The 18,150-nt window shown below is 32.4% G+C and overlaps 1 protein-coding gene across 1 annotated transcript in view; it reads right to left on the reverse strand.

The window, feature by feature from the left end:
• Gycalpha99B (guanylate cyclase 1 soluble subunit alpha 2) overlaps nt 1–17,751 on the reverse strand; it is a 124,678-nt gene extending 106,927 nt beyond the window's left edge. Inside the window, exon 1 of the mRNA XM_085196449.1 lies at nt 17,595–17,751. The gene's annotated coding sequence lies outside the window, so the exon portion shown is untranslated. The remainder of the gene's footprint in view (nt 1–17,594) is intronic.
• Nucleotides 17,752–18,150: the final 399 nt, after the last annotated feature.

Here is an 18,150-nt window from a genome sequence, read left to right on the forward strand (position 1 = left end):
ATAATTCTAACTCCGAATGGGCACCGAACCCACAACCATCGTTAACAATCGCACGCTTGCACGACTGTGCTACGACGGCTACGAATAATGCATTGGTTTTCTACAAACAATCTCACTCACTACAATTTATGAGGAAAACCTAATATCAACAGCACATTGTGCAAACCAGGCCATAATGACAGTCTTGTATGGGCGATCAGGCGTGGTTTGAACAGTGGTAAGCCTTCTAGATCGTGCTATTATCTAAGGTTTACCTTTAAAGTGTTCTTTGAATGAGTTTCAAGATTCAATAGCGTATATCGTCGGTCTAAAAGGTTTTTAATAGTATGCTAATGCTGAATTATTATGCGGTACGAATCCATGTTTAATGTTGACCAGACGTTGAGAGCTCTGGCGGTTATCTTGTTTAACTGCTTGGTTGTGATATGAACTTTTATAGGTTTAGTTACAAATATTGTATGTAGGTAGTTAACAATGCATAAGGATACATTCCCATGACGCCGCACTTGCACCTCGCGGAATCGAACAATAGTGTTGTAGTATTTTGCTGATTTAACTGTTTTGAATTATATAAAATTTTAATAAAGATTCTCTGTCTTCAACTTGCTTTAAAACAGAAAGGTTGTTTATAAAATTAAATAAATAATTTTTAAAAAGCCTTTTTCTCGCCTGAGTAATTTAACTGGCGCAGTCGGTAGGATCGCGGCGTGTTTGGCTTTAATCAAACTCTTAAAGCCCGCGAACGGTTTCTATCGTTATTACCGCGATCTATTAAGAAGAATCTACGACGGCGAGACCGGCGGAGCACCTAAGCATCGGAGGTTCTGCCAAGCAGTTGAGTCCCGGTTGGAGATGCAGAGGTTTCTTTGGTGAGTACTTTTGTTATCCAAGTTCCTATGCTATATTTCCTTCCGTATTTTTGTATCTGTCTATATAGCTCAAATCGCGATAGGCATTTACTATTATTGAATAAGTTTATGAGAAATGAAATAATAAATAAATGAAATAATAAATGAAATGAAATAATAAATGAAATGAAATAATAAATGAATGAAATAATAAATGAAATGAAATAATAAATAAATGAAATAATAAATGAATGAAATAATAAATAAATGAAATAATAAATAAATGAAATGAAATAATGAATAAATAATTAAATGAAATAATAAAATATTATTTTAATAAATATTATATTGAATTGAAATATTTTATTTGTTTGAATTATTTTGTTAAATAGGTTAGTCGTGATTAAAAGATAAAATGTCTTTTGAAAATTGCGAGAATTCTAGTTTTAAGTTAATTTTAGATTTTATGCCACGTTACGATGGTAATTCAAAAACTTTGAATTTTTATATTAGAGAAGTAGATAATATATTGAAATTAATAGAGGGCGCAGCGAAACACCACCCCGCTATTGTGTGTTTGATTAAAAGCAGACTCAGTGGAGCCGCAATAGATGCAATAGCATACGAAGAGTCTCTAGACTCGTGGGACGCGATTAAACGCGCTTTGATTAGAAGATTAGGTGAACCTAGGAACGAAATACAACTAATGCAAGAGCTAACTCGAACGCGACGTAATAAAAATGAAGACGCGGAAACTTTTGGGAAACGCCTTCGAGACATACTTGACACCCTTTTGTCCGTAGGTAAACATAGTAACAAAGAATATTATGAAAACATGGTTATAGAGCAATATACGAACCAATTAGACTTTCAAATTTCAATAGGTGTGCGTCTAGCCAGGCCTACCACATTAGAACTAGCCATTGTACAAGCTAGGCAAGAAGAAGCTAAGCTCACATACAATAGATTTAATAATAATTTTAATATGTCAAACTCTCCAAGTAAGGTTAAAGAAAATCATAGAAACTTTATTCCATTTTCAAATTCACAATCTAGATTAAATAATCCACCTATGCACGTAAATTCAAATTTTACCCCTAGACAAAATAACTGGACACCAGAACAACGTCAACAATGGGTTCAGTCAATGCTACCATGGAAAAACCGACAACCCTCAGGTAATTATAGACCTTTTATTAATCATAGAGGTAACATCCCTCACCAGCAAATAAATCCACCCCAAAAAATATCAGATGTGACTATGAGGTCAACAAATAAACCAGAGAAGCCGCAGTTCGCAGTGGAGGAACTCTTCTACACAGACGAGCCACAGGAGCAACAACTCAATGAGTATTCCCAACACTACACCCCAGGTGAGTATTATTATGATAATATACATATACCAGACGAGCAGGATACTTATGAACCAGTTAATGACGAAATAAGTAACCAGCAGGATTTTACGTTAGGCATAGACCCAGACGTAAAGAGATAGTAAAAATAAATAATCATGATAAAGATCATTTACCCTACATAGTAATTCCCGAATTTAAAGGTAAGTTTTTAATTGACACAGGAGCTTCTAGATCCCTTATTTCATCAGAAGTTATATTTAATTCTATTTTTCAAAATTGTGTAGAATATGAACCATTTGAAATAAAAACAGCTCATGCGACAACACAGCATAGTCATGTAGCGAATTTACCCTTACCCCCAATCTTTAATACTGACATTCTTCATAAATTCCTTATTTTTGATTTCGACCCTAAATACAAAGGACTTATAGGTCTAGATTTATTAAAATCATTATCTAGCAATATTAATTTGAAAAATAAAATATTACATACAGCGACAGCCGACATACCTATTTATTTTGACTATCCTAAAAAACTTATAAAAATAGAACCAAAGTGTGAGAAACCTATTATTTTAAAAACAAATTATACTGATGGATTTTATATCTACGACGACTATATTTGGTCTAAGGGATTAACATCCCCTGCTGCTATTATTAATGTTACAAACGGAAAGTTTATAACTACAGCCATCAATACCAATTTAGAAGGACAAACCATATGTAACATAGCTGAGTTTAAATTGCAACCTTATAACGTAGAGAATAAAACAGTAAATATTAATTCGATGCAAATTAACCCCAATATTAATAAAATACTTATTGATAATCTATCCAAAATTAAAACCGATCATATGAACGATGAAGAGAAACGTGAAATAATTCGTCTTTGTTATCGATATAGAGATATATTTTATTCGGAAAATATTCCATTAACTTTCACGCATGCCGTTAAACATCAACTTAGATTGACTGACAATACTCCTATTTTTGTTAGAAATTATAGACAAGCCCCTCAACAACGCGAGGAAATTAAAAAACAAATTAATAATCTTTTAGAACAAGGAATAATTAGAGAGAGTATATCACCCTGGTCATGTCCTGTGCATATTGTCCCTAAAAAACCAGATGTGACTGGAAAAGTAAAATGGAGACTAGTTATTGACTATAGACGACTAAACGACCGTATTATCGAGGACAAATATCCTTTACCGAATATTCACGACATACTAGACAGGCTAGGTAGAGCTCAGTATTTTACGACCCTCGACCTTGCTAGTGGATATCACCAAGTAGAAATGCACCGCGACGATATTGAAAAGACAGCTTTTACAACTGAAAGAGGACATTACGAATTTTTAAGGATGCCTTTTGGCCTTAAGAATGCCCCGAGCACTTTTCAGCGCCTAATGGATCATATCCTTAGAGGACTAGATAACGTATTTACTTACCTAGACGACATTATAATTGTATCAACATCTTTGCAAGAACATATTGAAAAATTAAAACAAGTATTTGATAGGTTTAAATCTCATAACCTTAAAATTCAGTTAGATAAATCAGAGTTCCTACAAAAACAAGTGAAATTCTTAGGACATGAATTGACAGACCAAGGACTTCGACCAAATAAAGACAAAATTAAAGCTGTATTAAATTTCCCTATACCGAAGACACAAAAGGATATTAAGAGCTTTCTAGGACTAGTAGGTTATTACCGAAAATTCATAAAAGACTTCGCAAAACTGACTAAACCTATGACTGTTTGTTTAAAGAAAAACAGTAAAATTGTTCATTCCCCTGAATTCCTAGACGCATTTAATAAGTGTAAACAGATACTGACTAACGCCCCGTTACTTCAATACCCTAATTTTGACCAACCCTTTATATTGACCACTGACGCTTCAGATGTAGCTATTGGTGCTGTATTATCCCAAGGAAATGTAGGATCGGATAAACCAGTGGCTTATGCATCTAGAACCTTATCAGATGCCGAATCGCGTTATTCCACCATAGAAAAGGAACTGTTAGCTATAATTTGGGCAGTAAAATATTTTAGACCCTATCTCTATGGTAAAAAGTTCAATATCTATACAGATCACCGACCACTTACCTGGCTTATGTCTTTAAAAGACCCCAACTCTAAACTAGTTAGATGGAGACTTAGACTTGCCGAATACGACTATAATGTTATTTATAAAAAGGGTAAACAAAATACAAATGCCGACGCCCTTTCTAGAATTAAAATATTCCATAACAGTATTGAATCATTGGCAGTAAATTTTGACGACAATGAGGATGATAACTTAATTAATAGAATATTTGAAAACGTAGAAGCACAGGCTGAGGAAAACGTAGCACAAGAGTTACCTACGAATAGTAACAACAATAACATAGAACCTGACAACAATGACAGACAAAACATTCTCCCGTCAGAGACTGAGACTGACAGTATGAGTATTATAACAATGAACCCTGATAATCTAGTATCTACTAACCATTCCCAGCCAGATAATGAAAATAAAGGTATACCAATTCTATCCGACGCTATTGACAGACAATTAAAACAATTTCATATAAGAAGTACACCCGGTTCAAAATATAGAGTAGAAAATAGATCAACTAATTCTAGGACAGTAATTAAAGATGTGTTTATCCCAGTTAATAATACTGAGTGTGAAATAGTTCAATTCCTAAAAGAGCATACTATAGCCGATCGTGTTTTTCACTGCTATTTCTATGACGAACAATTATACATTCCATTTTCTAGAGTATATACGACGATATTTAATGATAGAGGACCAAAGCTATTTAAATGTACATCTCGTGTAACCCTTGTTGAAAACAAATCTGAACAGGAAGCTATTATTAAGAAATATCATGAAGGCAAAACTATGCATCGTGGTATTCAAGAAACTTACAAACACATCCATAGAAATTATCATTGGCCTAATATGCTTTTAACTATTCAGAGATACTTAAATCAGTGTAATATCTGTCTACAAGCTAAATATGAGAGACATCCCTTAAAACCAACCCTTGCTCTCACTGAAACCCCTACTAAGCCCATGCAGCATTTGTTCATGGACCTTTATTCTACAGGAGGAGCAACTTTCTTAACTATAATAGATAACTTTTCAAAATACGCCCAAGCAATCCCACTAAATGCATGTAGTAGTATTCATATAGCAGAAGCACTCTTACAAGTATTTTCTGTGTTAGGAATCCCTCTGAAAATAACGACCGACTCAGACAGTAAATTTGACAATGACGTCATAAAGGAAATATGTGCTTTACATGATATTAATATTCATTTTACGACCCCTTACAACCCCAATTCGAATTCACCAATTGAACGTTTTCATTCCACTATAGGTGAAATAATTAGAATTCAAAGATTAACAAATAAAGATGACCCTATTCAATCGCTTATGAAATATTCTATAATTGCGTATAATAATTCAATTCATTCTGCTACCGATTATACCCCACATGAATTACTTTTTGGACATACAGCATCTAGAAATCCCCTAGAGTTGTATTATTCTAAGGAATTTTACCAAGATTACGTTCTTAAGCATCGTAGCAATGCGGAAGCTGTGCAGGAGTGCGTAGCGGCGCACATGTCTAAGAATAAGGAGCATGTTATAGCGAAAAGAAACCAGACGGCTGAAGAGATAGCATTTAAGGTAGGTGAAACAGTTTATAAGCAATTAGCCAAAACGGCGCGCAACGACAAAACGAAACCAGTTTTCAAAGGTCCGTATAAAATTATTCATTTGCACCCCGATAATATAGCGGAGATTATAGGTAATCATCCAAATTCGAAGTCTATTAGAGTTCATTATAAGTTACTACGAAGACCTCATCTTGTTCCCTCATTGCCGGAGCCCTCGTGTTCCACACAAGAGCCAAAATAACCCTAGATCCCATATATAATTTTTTTTATAATATATAATTAAAATTTTATTATTTTTAAACAAAACAATACATTTAACCTTGCTTTTACTTACTTAATAACGAATAAATAATATATAATAATTTTAAAGAACTTATTTTGTTGTATGCGAGAATACTTCATCTTAAAGGATACATAAGGTTTATAGAAATAAAATAGAATATAAGTTAGATTTACTTATAAAAAAAACAAAAAAAAATATATTTTTACTATTTCTAGAGTTAACCATGGTATTATATATGGTTTAGTTTCGATAGTAGTTAGATACTACTAATTATTATAAGGAAATTTATTAATTCATAAAAAATATATGTAGTTTTAATTTTGTAAACATTAAACCTATTCAAATAAATCAAAGTGTCTATTATGAGGAAAGCATATAGTACAGAACATTTCCTAATTTCCATCCTAGAAATTCCTTCCATTTCTAATCATAAATATAACCTAATTATTCCTCATGCCAACCCTTATACTTGGTAACGAAGAGTACTCTTACCTAAAAGAAGGATTTAGAATATATACCTCTCGATTATATACATCAACTTGTATATAATATTCAAACCCTAGAAGAAGAGGAGAAAATAAATTGGTCTATTATCCTGGCTGTTTCAAGCTGATCTATGATCATTATATACCACTATAATAAATGTTATTTTTGGAAAATCTACAAGCATTTTCCCAGAGTCCCGGAGAAAACCAGCAGCGAGGACGCTTCAGGAACCTGCAGGACCAGCTTCCATCTTAAGGAGGGAGGAGTTAACAATGCATAAGGATACATTCCCATGACGCCGCACTTGCACCTCGCGGAATCGAACAATAGTGTTGTAGTATTTTGCTGATTTAACTGTTTTGAATTATATAAAATTTTAATAAAGATTCTCTGTCTTCAACTTGCTTTAAAACAGAAAGGTTGTTTATAAAATTAAATAAATAATTTTTAAAAAGCCTTTTTCTCGCCTGAGTAATTTAACTAGGTACATATATTTATTTCAATATTTCACAATGCTCATTTTGGTGCAACAATAACGTAATAGAAGTTAAAAAATAAGTTAAATATTAAAATACTTTGATATTTTTAAAATTTGAACGACATAATAAAGTAAAAGAAAAAATATTAGTGTGCCCCATTCACAAGTAATAAGTTTGGAGAAATCATTTATATGATTTTGTATTCAAATAGACAGATAAATATATTTATATTTATCTGTCTATTTGAGCTTCCTATTTTCCGCCTCCTGCACAAAATTCTGACTTATCTCAAAATGTATAAGCATTTAATTTAGAGTGTGAACACTCTAACGCGAATATCACAGAGTTGGCAGAGGGAACCTGGGAACCGAAAAAATTAAAATACTAATAAATAATAACTCACTACCCCGAGTGGAAATTGAATCCACAACCTACGCGTTTACAGTCACTGTGCGCTACGACGCCTCGTTTATCATTCTAGTTACTTTTTGATACCTTACATATTCAAAAAAATATTTACATTAAACATATTATTTATAAAGTATACATAATATAAATTTAATATTTTCAGTAAATAAACACATTTTAAACCAAACTTAATCCTTGAGCTTAAAAAGAGAATCCCTTTAAAGGCGTACTCTGTGTAACAATTGCTATAATTGATCGACAGCGTACGTCCTCCTCTAATTCCGGCTATTTCGCGAACCCATTGCTGCATAAAGATAGTGTTGGTACTGGGTCTTTTTGTATGTAACAAGTAAAATAGAAATTATTATTTATAATATTTTGCGAAAGATATTTACATAGATTTGCAAAGGGCTGCGTTGAACTCCGTCAGTCAATACGCAATGTCTCTAAAATTAGGAGTAACGTGAAAAAAGGGGATTTTTAAACACTACTGTACGATATTATAAAAAAATATTGACAAATGGTTACCTTTTTCGTTATTTTGTTAGCTTCCTAAATATTCAAATAAGTCAGTAAAATTACAGTAGTATACAAGTTATTACAATAGTATATTTTTCTCCTATCCATCCATCCATCGATCAGCCTTTTAAAGTCCACTGCTGGACATAGGCCTTCCCCAATGCTCGTCATGCACTCCGTCAGGTCCTGCGCCGTTTGAATCCAGCGGGTTCCTGCTGTCTTCTTGAGGTCGTCGGTCCACCTGGTTGGAGGGCGGCCTGTACTTCTTTCCTTCTTTCCTTTTTTTCTTAACGTCCGGTAATAAGCGAAACATGTTTTATTAGAAAAAGAGTCATTAACTATAAAAAATCGCAAAGCCTGTTATTGGGTACTTTAACGACGCGAGCATTTGTCTAATCTGAATTTAAATAAAAAACGCAAAAATACTTACTTAATAATTATTTACCAAAAAAATTTCGAGGTATTGCGCAGTGAGCGGTGGAACTTAACGCCTCTAATTACTTATGAATAAATATATAATACTATAATCGACATGTCGTATATTGCACATCACTAAGGCTTAACTTTGACGATACCAGGGCACTGCTGTTGGTTAAAATTCACTTTGTAAGAGTAACATTCTGAAGGATTTAGTATTTTTCAATTTTATCCAAATTTATTTTGGGAATAGCTTAGCACGTACACTTTAAGGCTTTAAAGCTTAAGGTAGATTTCCATATTTGTGAACATTATACGTACATATGTATATTATTTTTAGCTTTATTTAATATTTAAAATTTGTCTCAAAATTTTCTACAAGCAATAATTTTAATATTTTTACATTTGTACACCTTAATAAAATGAAAATCGCATATAAGTGTATACATTTTGGAAACTCGACATTTCTAACTTTTTAAGTAATTCATGCTGTATCTCGCACATAGTTTGGTATGTATATACAGAAATTGAGAACCTGTTAAGGTACTCCGTTCCCATTAAGACACTTTCAACCGTTTCCCACTTTCCGCTGCATTTTGGAGGCATTACGTATTGAGTTCCTTGTTCCCAGAGCGAAGAAATAGAAATATTAAATATCTCTCAACGAGACAACTGGACGTGGACAACGAACTGCACCACGACTGAACACTATAATTAATATTGTTTTTCTTAAACATATAGTAACTAGAAAATGAATAAAATAAAGTAAGCAAGTTCGAATACATCAAAACGGCAATATTTGATCTCCTCTCCTCTGATTCATGTCACGTTTTCAATATATGACGTATGTTTTGTACGGTGACAAACAATACAAGGAAATGCTTATTTTTCAAACAATAAAATAAATGCAAATAAAATGAAACGACAAATTTTAACTCTTAGATTTCTGACTTACCAAAGGTCGGTCATGTCGCAGAGGCACAAGCGTGAAACTGTAAACGCGACGTTTGTGGGTTCGATTCTCACTCGTGGGAATGGATTATTATTTATTTATATTTTTATTTTCCTCGCTCTGGTAACAAGGTGAAGCGCGGCGTTCTGTTCCACCAATCAACACGCAAGCCGCACTGGCGGAAAATGAGAAATGAAGTGGTACGAAAACTAGGTTTCCACTTCCTACCATGCTGTAGACGGGATACATCGCGAAGCTGAAAAAAATATTATAAGCTAATTATAAATCAGAAGCAATATATTTAAAAAAAATAACAGCCATTTTATTTCATCCATATTAAACGCAAAACTTAAACACTTTTACATTCATTTCTCGAAGCTTATCACTTTTTTATTATACAAGAGAAAATTAAACCGTCATTTGCATACATGTACGTATTAACAGAGTGAGTGAAGTCATTACAATACACATTGTATTTGATGACTGACATGTTGTTCATTATATTGTATGAATGAACCATTATAAAAGAAAAGATGCATTATAAAAGTTTTATTATTAAAGATTGTTGTTTATTTGTAATGCAAGTAGGAAATTACGTCTGTCTGTTATCGCGCATCGTGCGTATTGTTATGAGTTCAATCCCCACTCCGGGATTTTTTTTTAAATAATTTATCGTGTTATAGGAAAATATGATGTTAGAAAGAAGAGAACTTGTTTTTGCAGTAAAACGCAGCGTTTAGTTCCGCCACACACAGTACTTAAAGTGTCAAAAATAGAGCAGAAGCGAATCTTAACACTAGGTCTAATAGTCTAATTTTCTCTATCTATTCTGCAATATACGGGAAAAATCGGGATGCTAAAAAAATAAAAGAGATATTTTTTCCAGACAAATTGCAGCGTTTAAAAATATAAAACTAATGCACTTACGTATGTCATATACATTCTAGTCACGATATCTAGATAAATCTTTTCCTATACTGACGGTAAATCCTAAAATATGTCCTAAGTTAGGTCTTCGAGGACGCTACAGAAATTTTAAAGGGAATTACCTACTAGTATTGAAAGACTTACATAGTTCATGAGTGGCAAAAATTGTAAGTACTAATCTCCAGTAATGTCCACTAAGAAATGTCTCTCTCTCCTATATAAATGTAAAAACAAAAATATATGTTTTTTGTTTTAGATTTTATTACTCATGAAACGGTAAAGATAGTGTCAACATACTCAGTTCTCCGCTTTGCGCCTAATATTATGTGTTGTGAGATGAGACTAAAATACCCGAGTGGAAATCGAACCCACAACCATCGAGTTTACATTCAAATGCTCCTTTCGTTACGACGACATAAAATTTTATTGGCATTGCATTTTTCTTGAAAAGATCATTTTATGGATGAATAAAATAATTTTATCAGAGCGATATAGTTATGCTCTATCCATAAACGTTGCTTTGATTATAAAAGTTTGCAAAGTTTGCGATAAAGAGAAACTTGTGTCTACTTCGTAAGAAATGGGTAAAATAATAATTTTATACTTATTTTCTTGTTTTATGAAAAAAAATCTTCATAAAATAAAGTATTTATAAAATACTAGCGGTCCGCTCGCGGTTTCACCCGCGTGAACTATGTTATTATTAATTTCTGTCTCCATGGCTACGTCCTAGTGACGTCTATGCAAAATTTGAGACTCATTTGTAGTAACGAAGTTTCATACAAACTTTCGACCCCAAAAACAACCCCTTAGAAATCGAATATTGCAAATTCCCGTCTTAGCGAGCACCTACGTCCTATAAATAACTCCTATGCAAAATTTGAGATTTCTAGCACATGTAGTTTCTGAGATTTCGTGATGAGTGAGTGACCTTTCGATTTTATATATATAGATACAGTGTCAAAATTATGCTTATTAATATTGCTTATTTTTTTAAAATAAATTTAAATATTTTTCCTAACTTCTGTTTACTATTTGTATGCTAATAATTTAAAACTCAATTATAGATTGTAGAAATATTACGATTGTAGGTTCAATTCCCGCTCGGGGGTATAAAATATTTAATATTTTTACTTCCTCGCTCTGATAACTGTGCAAAGCTCGGCGTAGAGTTCCGATCGGAATTATCTTAATGCGAACGAAGAACAGAGTGCCTTAACACTAGGTTCCCAGATTCCTTCCGCCTACCCAGCTATGTGCGAAATACAGCGTTAAGTTAAAAAAAAATATTCTAAAAATCACTAAGCATAATAGCTGTACAGTTGACTTGACAATAATGATAGCCTTTCTCGGGATTTAGCGTTCACATTCAATCTGCTTTCGACTGTCACTGTGTGTTCCTTCTGAAATATTTCTGTGCAGGCATTTGAATTGAAATTCTATAGATAAATGCATATTTCACACTTGCTTCATGTTACATTTGAAATTTTAAAACAGCTTCTGAAAGCTTTGAAATATTAAAGTGTATATCATTTTGCGGATTTACTTTTGAACTTTAGCAATTATATTGTGGAGAACGGAGTATCTTAACAGTAGGTTCCATCTGCCTACCCTGTATACAGGAGACAGCGTGAAGCTAAGTTGTTAAGTTTTGTTATAAGCAATTTTATGAGTGGCGGAACTTAACGCCGCGCTTTGGCTCAATACAAGAACGAAAATATTAAATATTTAATTTACTTGAACAGGAATCGAACCCACAAACTATCGATTTTACGATGACACGATGGTGCCCCAGCGTTACGACTGACTTTAATAATAGATTACATTAATAAATGCCCCCAAATATTAGATTTTCTCATACGAGTATATAAGGAGAAATGTAAGCAGATACTCATTGGAACTGAACGTGTACTGTGTCATACAAATATTTTTATTTAGTAAATACAATCTTGACATTCAACAGACTGAATCGAAATATGCATCTTACGTATTTCCCTAGATACATGAATTTCATATTTTCAATAAATAACGCGCTCTCCTGTTTATACAAATAAGGAATATGCAAGGATATTTTGTATATATACAGCACTTTTAGTAAATGATGGACTCTAATCCACGACCTCTAATTGGGCATTTCGAGTCGACGTTACGTACTATTCAAATAAATAAAACTAAGTATTACACGCTATTTATAATTTTTTTTATTTACAAGCAATTTCAAAACCAGAACTAAAAAATACATACAGATATTTTCAAATTCGAAAAGCTTTGTGTAGCGAATGTTTGCTTTCGTTTCATCTAGTATTGTTTTCCAAAATAGACTGACCGTTTTGCGGATTTCTTCTGATGTGATTGATATAAAGAAAAATATACTACACTTTTTAAAAAAATTGTAATTTTGTATAAAAATTTATATGTTTCAATTTATTATTCATACTTCCCCAAATAAAGTGCCGCGCTAAAAATGTATTTATTGAAATATATAAAGGAGTTTTTCGCAACGTCTTCGCGTATAAACTTAGTTAGTTTATAATATTCGAATACTATATTAAAATATTTATGAAAAATTGGAAAAAGGACTTAAATTAAAAGATTTTTAAGTCATTCGGAATTCATAAATTTGGAAGCCATTACGACGTTCGAGGCAGCTGTGCACACGAGCACAAGCATGCGAGTGTAAATGCGACGGTTGTGGATTTGATTCCTACACTGAAATATTTTACTCTGGTAACGAAGCAAAGCGCGGCGTTGAGTACCGTGACTCAACACGCGATGTCTCGATAAATCGGCGACCAGTGAGAAATGGAATTGAAATAGAGTGTCTTAACCCTAGGACCCCAGGCCTCTGCCTACCCTGTTAAGTGCTAAATACAGCGTGAAGCTAAAAAAATATTAAAATTAATATAAGCGTCTGATTATAAGCGTGATAGTTGTGAGTTCGATTTCCAGTCCGGGTTCTGAAAAGACAACTTAAGTTTCATCACTTAATGCGAGTACATCACATAGTATTTCTTCACTTTTTTCATCACATTATAGAAAAGAATGATTTTTAGTATTTTTTTCAAAGTAGGTAACTGTTAAAATTACTTTCATAGATCACAACGAAAGTATGATGAAAACTGCAAACAACGTGCTTCGACTACAGTTTAATAAATTGACGTGACTATACTACGAGTTGACGACTAAGCTGGGATGAAAAATAGAGGCTAGGCTAGGAGCTCAATTGATTTACAGGAAAAGTTAAATATTACTTTATCAAGGTACTCGTATACTTAACTAGTGGACCCGGACGCGGCTACGCCTACTTCAACTATAAGAATATTTATTCAATATATTCATGAAATTATTTTCAATTCTCAATAGAATTAGTAAGAAAATATAAGCTCAAATAATCAAAAAGAATAATAAGTAGATACACATTATTAGAAAAAAATATCTGAGTTATTGAAATGAACTAACAAAAGGATTAAAAGTAACTAAAGGATAGGTATTCTTAATATTAGAAAAAGTACCTAAAGTTTTCCGTACGTGCGTACATAGATATCGACTCTACGAAATAACTAAACATTTCTCTCTATTAAGTAGGATAATTTTAGCGGGCTATATCAAATAAAATAAGAAGAGAACCAAAGTGTATTTTAAATTAATTATAAACAACAAATAAAGTTCGAAAATGTATGAAAATTTATAAAACCGTCAACGTCATCTGCCCGTTCGCGTCGGTCATACTCACACTGTGCCTCCCGCTAGGTGGCTAGGTCATTTGGAATCAGTGACATCTCCTTAATTATTTATTAGTATGTTATACAGTAAACTATAATTTCAATCTAGATAAAATGCTAAAAGTGACTATTATATTTATTTTCATAAGGATGAATATCAAAACGTCGCGGTAGCGGTCGCGTAGCAACGACGGTTGTTATTAACATGGCAGAATAAATTGCATGTCAAATTAGAAAGTACTTTAAAATATATTAGTATATATGTGTAATGTAATGTTATATAGCCTATAGCACTTCTGAAGAATGCAGCTTTCATACAAAACAAAAACAATGAAAATCGGACCAGTAGATCCAGAGATCTTAGCGTTCAAGCAAACAAACAAACAAACAAACAAACAAACTCTTCCGCTTTATTATATTAGTATAGATTGCACCAAAAAGTTATATATAATTGTTTCCCAAAGAAATTATAATATAAGCTTTTTATTTCTGAACTTTTGGGGACCATTGAAGGTAGAGACTGTCCGCTCGCCGCTTTCCAGTCAAATTCGAGACACTGCATGTTGATTGGCAGGACTTAACGCCGCGTCTCGTTGTTTATTTTATATACTGCGTAGACGTAACATAAAATAAAAATTAGTACAACTGATTATAGTTTCAAAGATACAATAAAATGTTCTTTCGAAATAATAACAAACTTGAATTGTAAAGAAACACTGCTACTTTTATTCAGTCTATATCCAAAACACTATAGCAATAATGATTATTCTGTAAGTAGCTTTGGAGGTTACATAAAGTTGCGGATCCTATTTGCAATAAATATATTTTTATGTTAGTAGTTGTATATGTGAGAGAGCTCTTATATAATAGATTTGGGTACATTTGAATTAGTCTAATATAATTATATACCAAGAATTTTATAAGATTTTCGTATTTGTTACGTGTAATATAATAAGCTCTTTTATTATTTAGTAGGAAGATGTCTGAAGAAAAGCGTTGATGATAGTGGGTTCAAATCTTACATTCAAAAATAAAAAAATCTTCGAATGAGTGTAAACTTTCTGTCTTCTACATTACGACTACAGGACGTTGTGTAAATAAAGTAGATATTATTAGTATATAAATATACACATTTACTAACACTTTCACAATTATCCAATAAAATGGTAATATTATACCGAAAATGTGCATAAAACAAGCCATCCATGGCTCAGGATCATGTAAATTAGCGATTTATCATCCATAATGGTTCTAATGTATTATAATAGGCGCTGTAAAAGAAAATGTTATGTACACCTGATGTTTATTATACAGAACTAAGGAACGCTTAAGAAAAAGTTGAAATTATTAAATTGAAAAACTAAAAAGGTTGAAAGTTTTAAATATACATTATTTCTATATAATATGGAACTGTTTTTGTTTCTTTGTGAATGAGGGATCAACAACGCATAACATCTCCAAATTTCTACTGGAAAGGAAGAGAGGAAAATTGAAAATTTAGTATAATATTATATATTTATATTTATTATATATTTGTATTTTTTAGCTTCACGCTGTATCCCGCACTTAGCATTGTAGACAGACGGAATTTGGGAACCTATTGTTAAGTCACTTCCATTCCCCAGTTTCTGCTGAATTCTGAAGGCATTACGTATTGAATAGTGCGCAACGCGCTACGCCTCGTTACCAAGCACAATAATCATTATACCTATATACAACCAGGGAATAATCTAAGAAAAAGTTCTCATTGAGCTTTTATTTCCTCACTAAATTACTTTTGTGAATTAGACTCTCATTTTGAGTGAAATAAACTAGTTTTTCCTAAGAAGTTGTTACGATAATATCTTTTACTTTAATAATATTGTCGTATACCATTCTTGGTTTTGATTATTAGATAAAATAATATCTATTTAAAATTTGGGACATATAAAACGAGTGTTAGTTTTACACGTGTTAATGGATTCTTAAACGATTAATCAGTTTACAAAAAAATTTCAGCTACATTAAATGAAACACAAAATAACAAAAAATCTTAGCATAAAAATCAGAAACAATGCTTCATAAAAGAACGCAAAAATACGTTGTGCTCGCACAGTGCATACAGTTTCTTTGACAAGGAAAATAAATATTTAAGTGAGCCAAGTTCACGACTGGCACAGGAGTTACAAACTTGGAGGACATTTTCTCTTAAGTGATCTTTGAGATATTGTAAAAAATCTGAAAAACTTTTATACTAGAACTAGAGATAAGTTTAAAAATGCATATAATTACATTTTCTCTTAAAATTCATGAAATTTTAATAATGTTCTTTTTGTTTCACGCTGTATCCAACACATAGCAGGGTTAGCAGAGGGAACCTGAAAACCTAGTTGTTAAGACATTCCGTTCTTCATGAGACATTTCCCGCAGTATTGTTGAGGCATTGCGAGTTGAATGGCGAAACTCAACACCGCGATTTGTGTTGGTACCAGAACCAGGAAATGAAAATAATTCTTTCCCTTCCTATCTTTACTAGTCGGAATCGAATAAAGAACTTTTTTATTATTCTTCTAAGGGTCGTGTCTCTTTGTATTTTGCTAGGGCTACAAACATAAACAAGGATTTTTTTAAAACACATAATTAGGTTTCGTCCAAATTTCATTTTCATCACGACCTTACTCTGTATGCAAATTTAATGAAATCCTCGTATTTTTTGTAACTTTACGACGTGCGATTATCTTGTTTATCTTTACACATCTACTGTATTTTGTATGGAGTCAGATTTTGTTTTTCAGCAACAAACTTTTTACGGTTATATGGACAGGCAGAATTAGCAACCTATTGTTTTGATATTTTGTTCTTTAGTTTCTGGAATTTTTTTAGAAACATTTTTTAGTGTGTATAACATGTAGTTAAGAGGACTAAGAGAAGATTTCTTGAAATTGCATCGGAAACGGTGAAAATAAGGCCCTTTCATTTTACGTATTAAGTCCACGCAAGTTAAGCTGCCGGCGACAACTAGTTATATACGAAACATTAGTTTGTAAATAATTACTTAAGGATAAAACATACTGAGGAATCTGTAAGTGACAGAGAGACGCTACGGGTCCAGTGATTGATCTCAGCACTTTGTTTATTGTTCCACCGCAATGAGAAAAGAAATTAATGGACTCGTTCTTAGCGTGTGTGCTGTGACATGCTGAGAAAGAGACAAAATATTACAGAAAACGTGACAAGTTGTGGGTTCAATTCCCACTCGAGAACATGAAATATTTAATATTTTCACAAGTTGTACAGGCAACAAGGTAAACCGCAGCGATGAGTTTCGCCACTCATCATTACCGCTTCTAGAATCCGGCGGGAAGTCCAGAACCAGAGTAGATGGAATTGGAATGGAGTGTCTTAACAGGTTCCATCTTATTTCCATCGAAGAAATATTTTTAACAAAAATAACCTATGTTATCAATAACAGAATTATTGTTAATCAATTAATATTAGATGAAGTCACCAATGTAGTATTAATAAATAATAAATTTCCACTTACCGTTAGCACGGAGTTTAATTAACACCACTTAAAATGTACATATAGAAATAACACAAATAGTAAAATCACAATTTAAAACCATACAGTTTATAACAAAGTCAACCACAAACATTTATATATAATAGAACACGAATTATACAAATTTGGTAAGAAATACTAAGTAAAACAAAGGAACGCGTGGAAAGCGCATCGAAAGGCAACTATCGACTGTTAGAATTATTATATGCCATCGACAAGAGGGTAGATGTGAAAACCACAACTCCTTAGCGGCTTGGTCGACGGCAGCGAGGGCTTTCACATAAATATACTAAATACGAATACTTACAATAAAATATATAAATTGTATTAAATGTATGTATGTATATAAATAACAATATTGAAATATATTAAATAAATGACACATTAAATAAACCATATATGTAAATAATAGTTCCCTTCACTCCCGAAATTTATAATTTTATAAGAGCTACAGAAAAGACAAACTAAAATTTCTAATAAAATATTATAGATCTAACTACTTTTAGTTTTTGGGATATTGATTTAAGTTGATATTTGA

This window comes from Heliconius melpomene, chromosome 13 (assembly GCF_056956725.1).
Source record: "Heliconius melpomene rosina isolate 202511_hmr_F chromosome 13, ASM5695672v1, whole genome shotgun sequence".
NCBI lineage: Eukaryota > Metazoa > Arthropoda > Insecta > Lepidoptera > Nymphalidae > Heliconius > Heliconius melpomene.